The sequence below is a fragment of the Fusarium redolens genome, assembly GCF_020744475.1.
Source record: "Fusarium redolens strain MPI-CAGE-AT-0023 chromosome Unknown BKA55scaffold_1, whole genome shotgun sequence".
In the NCBI taxonomy this organism is placed as follows: domain Eukaryota; kingdom Fungi; phylum Ascomycota; class Sordariomycetes; order Hypocreales; family Nectriaceae; genus Fusarium; species Fusarium redolens.
Genome location: NW_025763664.1, coordinates 50,930 through 63,751, shown reverse-complemented (window position 1 = coordinate 63,751; position 12,822 = coordinate 50,930).

The following is a 12,822-nucleotide window of genomic DNA, read 5'->3' as shown; positions in this document are numbered from 1 at the left end:
TGATAATAGCTTCTTCCGCGCCGATGCTTAAGTCCCTAATCGAGCATGTCCTTTATAAATTCGGCCTGCCTATGTTCTAGCCTAGAGCTATGAAACTGACCTCATTTTACTCCAGTAACCGGGTTTTGGATACAACACCACGCTTGCACCATTAACGGTCGCAGCAGGAGCTGCTAGGATACGAGCAACCTGTATTTATGCATGGACCCCGGCTTAAAGGCATAGAAGAACCTCTATTAATATCGAATGATATGCAGTCTCTTAGCGATATTCCTCAAGCACTGATGCGCTGATTATCTCATAATGAATTGCAGTAAAGGGCTTTGCAACCTGATCTAATAGCTCGAGATGAGACAGGGCTTAGAAATGAAATACCTTTTGAATCGAACCTATGCATCGCGTTGAAGATGGGACAGAGAAAAATGACAGGAGCTGCTATCCTGTCCAACTGAATCCCAGATGCTTACGACAGCCTCCTGAATAAGCCAGATTGTATGAAAATGCAATTATGTTACGCAGAATCTCTGAGCAGTTTCGTGGAATAACAGGCTTTAATAGAATAGACGTAGTCAGGCCTGAGATATATAAGGTTAAGGTCTATTTTTATATAGTGTTAAAGGTAGTCCTTATAGTATTATTTAATAATATACTTATTATAATTTACTTACTTTATATAATATTACTTAATAAGCTTTTAAATTTATTTATTTTACTTATAGCTTTTATTATACTATTTACCTTACTTTAATTATTTATATTTTCCTATAAGTTAAATATTTTATAAGTTAAATTATAGTTTAATTTAAACTTTATTTAATTTAATATTTCTTATAGCTTAATGTGTTACGACCTTAGCGGTTACATTATATATACCCCACAAAAACTCCACCTTAATAACTAACCAGATAAGGACCGATAAGTATAGGAATAACGGCGCTCTAGGACCGCATCGTTTTAGGACCGATAATAACCTTATATTATATCGCTCCTATATAACTACCTTTAGTATATAAAACATATTTATTAGTACTTTTATAGAACTTAGCTTACTAGCTATTAATAAAATATCTTTATATTAATAAGCCTAATATATATTACTTAATTATTAAGAAATATAATACTTTATAATACTTAGTATTATACCTTATATAATTTGTAAATATAAACTTAATATAAACTAGTTTACCTATTTAGAAAACCTAACTATTATATATTAATAGCTTTTATTTAAACTATACTGTATAATACTAAGTAATACTAATATAATAGCACTTATTACTTTAATTTAGCCTTTTAACTTAAGATATGCCTAGCACTACCTATAATAAGAGATGCCCCCTAACCTAAAAGATGTTCTTATAGAGATAGATAATAAAAACGAAGAAGATATTACCCCTACTTATCTAAGCACCTATAAAGGGGAAGTTATAAAACTTAAATATAGACTTAGATATCTTGGCTAGTAATATAATAACCTCCTAGAAAATGCAAAGAATAGCTCTAATATAGCTAGGAATAAAATTAAAAACCTAGAGAAAAAGATAGCTAATCTTATTAAGATTGTAAAGGTACTTAGAAAAGAAGTAGAAAATAATTAGAAACTCTATAAGGAGTATATTAAATATACTGCAGCCCTTATAGTAATTAGAAAAGATCTTAGAGAAATCCTTTAACTCTACTAGCCTAAACTATTTAATAGTAATATTAATAAACTTTAAGGATTTCTTACTAGCCTCTAAAGCTACTAGATATACTACCTTATTTAGTTTATTACTAATAAACTAAGAGTTTAATATAATATAGGATTCCTTAAAGATAAAGCGCTATAACTAATAAAACCTATTATCTAAGACTATATTAATAAATTATATAAAGAATAATAAGAAATAATAAAATATATTTATAAGAAATATAAAAACTTTAAATTAGAGCTTAGAAATGCCTTTAAAGTAATAGATAAAAAACATACTATAGAAATAAAAATATAATAACTTAAATAGAGAGGATTTACTATAAATTACTTAGCAGAATACTACTACTAAGTAGCCAAGCTTAATTAAGGAGAAGAAGCCTATATAGCATAAGTATACTTAAGACTAAAGCTAGAAGTTAAAAATACTATAGTTAATATTAGGCCTAAACCTAAAAACTTAAATAAGCTTATAAATATTACTATAGAAATTAATAACTAGTAGTATAAATAATATAAAGAAAGATAAGCAGAAAGATATAGAGGGTTATATAATCCTTAGTAAAATACTAATAAATAATAGAATACTAATTAAGGAAGAAAGAGATATATTAATATATAACATAGAACTAAACCAGGACCTATAATACTTAAAGCAACCTAATATAATAATAATAAAAGACCTTATAATATATTTAAAGTTAAATACTATAACTATAATTAGTTTAGATATATAGCTAATAAATATCCTTAACCTAAGAGGCCTAGAAATCTTAATTAAGGTAAGTAAATACTAGCAGTAACTAATAAATAGAAACCCTAAATAGCTATATAAACCCAAGTATTAGGAATAATATAAAGCCTGTATAATATAATAGCTTTATATAAAGGCACTATGCCGAAATATAGCTAGTACTTATACCTAAATAGCTTAATTTATAAATTATAAGAAAAGTTTTTAATAGAAGAAAATGCTAAAGCAGGAAATATACCTTAAATCCTAATACTATATAAGATAAAGGTAATTAAATACTAAAGGGAATAGCAGAAAAACCTAAAAAACCAATAATAAGAAAAGGAAAAGGACTATACTTATTACCTTAAAAGAAAAAAAGAGAAGAAATATAAAAAGATAAAATAAACCGAGATCTTTAGGATAATAAGGGAAAAGAGACCCTTAAATTAGGAAATTAAGGAATACCTAAAAAACTTATAGAGAACAGGAACTACCTCTAATATAGGAAAACAACCTAAAGTATTTAAGATAATTAATACTATCCTAATCTAAATAACTATCTAAGAAAAAGAAGAAATAGTAAAAAAGGAACGCAAAGCAAGAGATAAGGTCTATATATACTACTAATAACACTCTTAAAGTATAAGATATAAAGGAGGAGTAATATAAAATACTATATAATACCTCTATAAGGAAGATAAATAAATTAAGAATAAGTAAAAGCAACCTTATAAACTACTATTTAATAAATATAATAGCAGGATATATACCTTAATAAAAAATAGATATCTATAAGAAGCTAGGGAATATAGCAATATTAACAAACTTAAGAACTTATATATTTAGGCTTATTATATAGCAGATACTATAAACCCTTATTATAAGGAACTGAAATTTAATACTAAAGATATTATAAAAATATTTCTAACTTATTTAAAATATAGTAAACTATTATAGCTATTATATAAATACTATTAGTATATAGTATATAAATAAGAAAAGGAAGATAATAATTGCTTTCTTATTATAATTCCTAGCATACTTAATAATAATCCTTATTAGAAAATAGAGATAAAAGGATACCTAGTATATTACTAGTATAAAAACCTTAAAGTAATAGAATTACAATTTAGCATATCTTATTATTAATAAATCTATAAAATAAAAAAACCTTATAAAGGAATTTAGCAGTCCTAATAACTAATTAAAGAAGCTAAAAAAGAATATAATAATATAATTTAAATAAAATAGTAATAAACTTATAACCTAATTAACCTTAGGTATATTAAAGAAAATATAAATAGTAAAGGACTATTAAAGTTCAAAATCTATATACCTAAAGACTTTAATATATATACTAATTTATAATACTTTTATAATTATAATAGTTATAAGAAATAAAAAAAGGAAGAATAATAAAAATTAATTAATAATACAAGTTTAAATACCACTAAAGAAAGTCTAAAGCCCTAAGAAGATAAAGAACTTAAAATACTAATAGAATTTTTTAAGAAACTATATAGCACTAGAGGAAAGCCTACTAATAAGTAAAAGAAGGCTTAAAAATAATATAGCAGATATAAATAAGAACTTATAAAGGAATAATAGGAACTAAGTAAGGTAAATTATATTAAAGGATATATAGACTTAAAAATATATTATTAAAGTTACCTTAATAATATTAAAGTATTATATAATAGGTAAATAATAAAATTAGAAAGATATAAAATATACCTAAAAATACCTAAAGAATAATATAAAGAATTAAAAGAACGCTTTTAATAGTAACTATTTAATAATAAATTTATTAATAACTATATTAATAGTAAGGGTTACTGTAATAGCAATTGCAAACAAACCTACTAAGATGCCTTAGGAAAAGCAATATGCCTTTTATAAAGATAAAGCCATAAAAGAGTAATAATAAACAAGAATAAGAAAGACTTAAATTAATAAGTGTTTTAGGAGCTATATAAGATAGTAAACCTAATTGCTTAATATTATAAGCTTAAATTAAAGGAAGATAGCTAAATATATAAATTAATAGTAAAGTAAAGAAGAACTTTATTAATTTAAAAATAGTTATAAAGTTAGGAATATTATAGAAGAAGAAATAACTACTATATTAACTTATTAATATAAAAGGGCAACTCTTTAATTATAATAATAATATAATAGATTAAGAGATTAATTACCTTAAGGTCTTTATTAAAGGAAAGAATTAAGAAATAAGTTTTAATATTATTCCTTTAGGAGAGGAAATAGATATTATCCTTAAAATAAACTAGCTTAAATAATAAAACCTATATATTAACTAGAGGACTAGCTAAGTTATATTTCCTAATAACCCTAATAGCAATAATAAAATAATTATAATAAGTAATAAGAGATCTTAATCTATAACTAAAAGGATTAATATAGACCGGCATAAAGCAAAGACTTTATTACCTCTAAAAGGAGTATAATATAAGCATAAAACAGGCTAAAGATAAAAATCAGAAATCCTAGGCATCCTTAAATAATAAGATCTGCAAAAGGATAAATCTACTATAATAAGCCAGGACTGACTTAAAAATATCCTAAAAGAATATTAAATATATAATAAATTATTTAGAGAAGAACTAGAAATAGGAGTCCCTAAATATAGTTAATAAGATTATAAAATTAAACTTATAGATAAGAACTTACTATTCTAGAAGATTTACTTACTAAATTAAGGGAAATTAGAAGTCTAATAATAATATATTAATAAGATAATCTAAAAGGGGTATATTAGAGAATTAACCTTACTAGCAGGATTAGTAATATTCTTTATATTAAAAAAAATAGAAAACTATAACTTATTATAGACTATAAAGGAGTTAATATATATATTATTAAGGATTAAACCCTACTTCTACTTATAATAAAACTTAAGGATTAATTATAAGGAAAAAAGGTCTTTATAGCCCTTAATTTTAAAGGAGTATATAACCTTATTTATATTAAAGAAAAGATAAATAGAAGATAGTATTTAGAACTAGATTCAGACTATTTAAATACCTAGTAATGCCTTTTAGTCTTACTAATATACTTATAATGTTTTAGTAGATAATTAATAGTATACTTTAATAATACCTTAATATCTTTATAATATATTACCTTAATAATATCCTAATCTTCTTAAAAAGTAAAGAAGAATATAAGAAATATATCTATAAGGTCTTAAAAACATTATAAGATATTAAGTTATTAATTAAATTAAAAAAGAGTTACTTTTATATTATAAAGGTAGACTTTTTAAGATATACTATTATACTTAAAAGATCTAAATAGAGAAAAAGAAAATATCTATAATTATAAAATAAAAAGAACTAAATAATATTAAGGAAATATAAGCCTTTTTAGGCTTTACTAATTATTATAAATAATTTATTAAGGACTTTAGTAAAATTGCAAACCCCTTAATAGAACTTATTAAAAAGGATAAAACCTTTATATAAAATAATAAGGCTTAATAAGCCTTTAATAACCTTAAATAAGCAATCCTTAGTAAACCTATACTAGTAATATTTAATCTAGATAAAGAAATTAAACTAGAAATAGATTTATTAGATTTTGCCCTAAGAGGATAAATTAGTTAATAAGATAATATAGGAAAATTATACCCTATTGCCTTTTACTTATATAAGCTGTATAAAGTAGAGCTTAATTATCTAATTTATAATAAGGAATTCTTAATAATTATTAACTACTTTAAGGAGTTTAGATATTACCTAATAGGAAGTAAGTACTAAATTAAGGTTTATACTAACTATTAAAACATTTTATACTTTATTATAACCTATAAACTTAACTAATAATAATTCTATTATATAGAATATTTATATAAATTTAATTTTATAATTATTTACTATAAAGGATTTAAAAATAGAAAAGTAAATGCAATTAGTTAATAACTAGATTATAATATTAGCACTACTAAAGTAAAAAAACAAGTACTAGAAAAGAATAAAAAAGGAAAATATTAGTTTACTTAGAAAATGCAGACTTTAAGATAGATATAAATAAAAGTAACTAAGGAAATCCTAAGAGAACTATAAGAGTTTATTTAAGAATTTTATATATATCTATTATATAAATATTAAGGAGTTACTAAAACCTTAAAATAACTATTATAGTAAGGTTACTAAATAATATAAAAAGTAATAAAAAAGGTTATTAAATAATATAATATTTATATTAAAACAAAAGTATAATAATATAAACCTTATAAAATACTATAACTAATAGAAGTTATAAAATAATTATAAAGCTTAATTATAATAGATTTTATAATAAATTATATTATTAAAAGATCCTTTAACTAGAATTTACTATAATAGTATTATAATTATTATAAATAGACTTATAAAATTCTTAATTTACTTACCTTATAGAGAAGTAATAAATACAGAAGTTATAATATATACCTTTTATAATAGGGTAATAAGAAAATAAGGACTGCTAAGAGAGATTTTATTAATAAAGGATTAATATTTACCTTAAAATTCTAGTAATTACTTATAGCACTTATAGGAGTTAATTACTAACTTATAATAGCCTTTAGACTGCAGGTAGATAGCTAGATAGAATAAATAAATTAAGTACTAAAATAGTACCTTTAGTATTATATTAACTATAAATAAAATAACTAGGTTAAGAAGTTACTAAGCGCTTAACTAGCTTATAATACTGCCTATAATAAAAGTATAAAACTTATACTATTTAATATAAATATCAGATTTATACCTAATATATACTATAACGCGCAGGAACTTAAAAATGCAAACCTAATAGCAATTATTATAAGTAATAAGCTAAGAGAAATATATAACAAACTTAAGACTAAGCTAGAATTTATTAAGAAAAGGATATAGAGATATTATAACCCTAAAAGGTTAAAGGGACTAACCTTTATAAAGGGGGATATAGTCTACTTATCTATTAAAAATATTAAAATAAATTAATTAAGTTATAAACTAGACTATAAGTACTTAAGACTAATTAAGATTAAATAAAAGATAGGGAAAGATTAATATAAACTAAATTTACCTTTAAATATTAAATATTACCTAATTTATTATATCTTAATACTTAAATTAGCTATAGATATAATATATATAAAAACCAATAATAAACTATAATAAATTACAAGACTAGAGGTATATAAAGTAAAGGAAATAAAGATATATAAAGAATTAATAGATAAAAGATATATCTAATTAAATAGAAAATTACCTAAAAAGCAAAAATATATAAGAACTAATAAAATACCTTACTAATACCTAGTAACTTCTAAAGAACTTTTACTAATATTAAATAAAAAAGAAGTATTAAGAAAATTATTACCTAAATATAAAGTAGATTAATTAATATTATTAGGAATATAATTTACCTAAAAATTATAAAGTAATATATCTTTATATATATCTAGCCTTAATAAGATTATATCCTGCTAATTTACTTCTTAAAGGCTATAATAAGTAGCCTTAAAATGCTTTTTCTTTATATAATTATAGATTTTATAAATCCTTAATAAATAACTAGTAGCTAAAGCTAAACAGGACTATAGCATTACTATTTCCTTATAAAGCTTAAAAAGATCTTTACTTACTTTATCTTTATTATTTTTTAATTTCTTTTCTTATTTTATTAGAGTTATAATTATTAAAGTTAATAAAAAGATTTACAAAATAGTATATAAACTTATAAGAAGATATAACATAAGTACTATTATAAGACTTTTTAGCTTAAATATACTTATTATAATAAGTAGAGTTAGTAAATATTAAATACTTCTTGCCTACCTAAAAGTAATAAGTATAAGGCATATCTACTTCTTTATTAGTAAACTTAACAGAAAGTATAAGTATTTAGATTTTATAATCCTTATAAAATAACTACTTAAATATATAATTAGATATTACAGGATATAATAATAAAAGGTTTAAGTTAGGCCTTACTAAAAGAAGACTAATATTAGTTAAGATAACAGGCCTTAAGGATAAGACTACTAAAGGGGAGAGATTATATTATAACCTTAGCAGTTATATTATATATACCTTATAAAAACTTTACTTTAATAACTAACTAAATAAGGACTAATAAGTATAAGAATAATAGCGCTCTAAGACTATATTATTTTAAGATTAATAATAACCTTATATTATATTACTTTTATATAACTATTTTAATATATAGAATATATTTATTAATACTTTTATAGAACTTAGCTTACTAGCTATTAATAAAGTATCTTTATATTAATAAGCCTAATATATATTACTTAATTATTAAGAGATATAATACTTTATAACGCTTAGCATTATGCCTTATATAATTTATAAATATAAACCTAATATAGACTAGTTTACCTGTTTAGAAAACCTAACTATTATAATAATGTTTAGCTTAATATAAAGGTAATTTCTTAACTTTTTTAAGTAAAAATATATTTTAAAACTTTTATAATTATTTAGGTAGTCTTAAACCTTTATTTTTATTTTATAATACTTAATTTATTTATTTAAAGGTAATTATAAAGAAGTAATATTAGGTCCTCTAGCTATATAATTTAATAGCTTATAATAATATAAGAAAGATAATCTTTCGTTTTAAGCTTAAGGAAATATTTTATTTTAATTAATAAAAAGACTTTTCTAAAATAGTTTATAAAGCTTTAGCTTTTATAGCCTTAATTAATATATTATAAAATATATAGTAATATAATATTATAACCTTAGTAATTATATTATATATATTATATATTTTTCTACTAATTATATATAATTACTATAAGCTAAGATAGTCTATAAGTAATTAATAAGGAATAGTTATAATAAATTATTAAGAAGTATTAATAATTCTTATAATTACTAAGTAACCTAATAGTTATTATATAATTACTTCTAATATATAATATATATTTATTAGTATTTTTATAAATTCTAGCTTACTAGCTATTAATTATAACTTTTTTTACCTTAGTAAGCCTAATATATATTATAAACTATTAAAAGATATAATAATTTATATTACTTAATATTATGCCTTATATTATCTATAAATATAAACCTAGTATAAATTAATTTACTTATTTAGAAACTCTAACTATTATATATAAGCTACTAAAGGTAAAGGTATAAGTTATAAAGCCTACTTATAAGTTATATTACTTTAATTAAGGTATTTATAATATTATTAAGTAATTAGCTAATTAAATAATATAAAATAATATATTTTCTTAATAGTAATTAATAATATAAAGTTTATTATAAATATATTAAGTAATTTACTTACTTTTAGTAAAGTAGTTATTAAATACTTTTATCTTAAAGGGCCTTTTTAAGAGGTAAAATTATAAGTTTTAAGACCTTATTTAGCTTTTATTAATAAATGCCTTTCTTTTTACTTTATTATTTATTATTTTTTAAGTTTATAAGTTAGCCTTAAAAGGTATATCTAAGCATCTTTAAAGTCTAATATAGTTTAAATATTTATTGCCCCTATAGCTAGCTATAATAGTTGGGTTTTCTAAACAGGTAAACTAGTCTATACTAGGTTTATATTTACAAATTATATAAGGCATAATACTAAGCGTTACGAAGTATTATATCTCTTAATAATTAAGTAATACATATTAGGCTTATTAATATAAAGATACTTTATTAATAGCTAGTAAGCTAAGTTTATAGAAAGTGCTAATAAATATATCTTATATATTAAAGTGTAGTTACTGCCTAGAAAGGCAGTTATTAAGTAATTCTTAAGGTTACTAGTAATTCCTAAGAATTACTGGTGTTTCTGGTCGGGGCTTGGTGACTGGGCCTTAGCGGTTACTTATAAAATCCTTTAGTGCATAGTAACCGTTCGTAATTAGAAAGAAAATGTGGGGTACACGTGACGTAACCGCTAGGATCATAACACTAGCAAAGCTTCATTAAGTCAAATTATTATAGTTAGCTGCCTTAATTGCAGCCTGAACCTAGCTGCATATATGCCAGCTAAAAAGCCTTACCTGCTCATCAGCTGGCCCCGACCTTCTTCCTACGACCCACCTGAAAGGATACCACGCTTCAATCATCTATTACGCAGTAAGTCATCCGACCCGACTTCTAACCGCAACTGCTTATTATTTATTATAATATAAAAGGTATAAGTTTTTCTTTTTTAAATATTAAGCTAGCTAGTAATATTATTAAATTAAAATATTAATTCCTTTTATCTTTAATTAAGATTTTATATATTAAAATACTAAATAATTTAATATTTAATATAAATAATATTAAGGTAAAAGCTTATTTTTAATTTAAAATAAATTTACTTTATTTTTTTAATACCTTTATAAGTTATAAAATTTAAATTTATTTAATATTAAAAGTAATAATTATAATAATAAAGACTTTAAGAAATAATCTTTTTTTTTAAGTTTATAAGTTAGCCTTAAGAGGTATATTTAAGTATTTTTAAAATTTAATATAATTTAAATATTTATTACCCTTATAATTAATAAAGCTTTATTAAGTTAAATTATTATAATTAGCTGCCTTTATTATAGCCTAAACCTAGCTATATATATACTAGCTAAAAAGCCTTACCTGCTTATTAGCTAGCCCTGACCTTCTTCCTATAACCTACCTAAAAGGCATGCTTTAATTATCTATTACGCTTCTGTAGTAAGTTATCTAACCTGACTTTCCCTCTTCTAATTATAATTACTAATAGTATTGTAGTTATATTAATATAATACCTATCTAAAAAAGCCTATAGCTACTTAATAAGGCCTTTTATATTAAAATACCTAATCTAATCCCTTATTTTATAATAGCTTTTAAATATTATAAATATAAAAATAAGCTTTATATTATAATAATAAATATTAAAAGAGTTATAATAAGGATAATAATATTACTATTATTAAGTAAATTATTTTAAGTTATAAAATCTTCTTATTTATATATTATTATTATTAAAAACTAATAATTTCTAAAGGCTACCTTAAGAAGGAAATTAAACTATTATAAAAGCTAAAGTAATTTATTATAATAATTCTCTAAAATAGAAATTATAAGATATTAAAATATAAAATATATTTAAGTAATTTAAATTATATATCTAGAAAAGACATATAAGTAAAGTATTATAAAAATATTAAATATATTATTAATAGCTTAAGAAAAACTCTTATAAAGGAATAATAGACCTTTAAACTACAAACTAGTATAAAAAAGCTATTAAATCCCTCCTCTATATAAGTATAATTATAAGACTAGATATTACTTTTTTAATATTTAATATAATAAAATTTATAACTAATTTAAGTAAAGAATATATTACCATAGTAAATTAAGTCTTTAATTACCTATATATAACTTGATTTTATAAGCTATAATTTAATATTAAAAAAGGCTTTAAAGTTTATAGTAATATATTATTTATAAATAATTTTATTAATTAAAAGAGCTTTTAAGGTTATATAATAAAGCTATTTAAAAGCCTAATTAAATAGTATATAAATAAGTAAGATAATATAATAACCTTAATAATAAAAGTAAAGTTATTTATACTTTTATAAGTAATAAAAGAGGGCGTATTTTAATAAGGGCTATTTAAAAGCTTATAAATTAAGTTATTAAATATAGATTTATAACTTTTATATAATAACTAATAAATAATTAATTTACTTAAAAATCCTTTTTAAAAGCTAAAGATTAAATTAAAATATATAAATATATATAACTATTAGCTATATAAATATATATAAAAGAAAGTAGTTTTTCTTACTTATATAAAAAGTATAAAGCTTATAGTAAATAGGCTTATAAAGGTATTATAAGGTAAATAATAAGAAAAGAGCTATAAATAGCTTAAATTAATTAATATTAAGAATTATATAAATAAATATTAAAATAAGTAAGTTATTAAAAGAATAATTAATAAAATTATTAAAAATCTTTTATAATATTATTTTAGATTTTATAAAATTACTTAAGGTTTATTTAGCTATTATAAGTTTTTATAATATTAAATTATTAATTATTTTTTTTAAATTCTTTTTAAGTTTATAAATTAGCCTTAAAAGGTATATTTAAATATCTTTAAAATTTAATATAATTTAAATATTTATTACCCTTATTTCTTTTTTTTCCCCCTTACCTTTAGCCTTATATAAGGCTATTAAGCTTTTTAGCTTTTTTATTAATAATTTAAATAGTAAGACCCTTATAGCAGGCTATTATTATAAAAGTTAAAATTAAATAAAGTTTATTTACCTTAATAATATAATTACTACCTTAATTAATTAATATTAATACTAGTTATATCTTAATAACTAAATTAACCTTCTTTCTTTAACCTATCTAAAGGAATACTATAT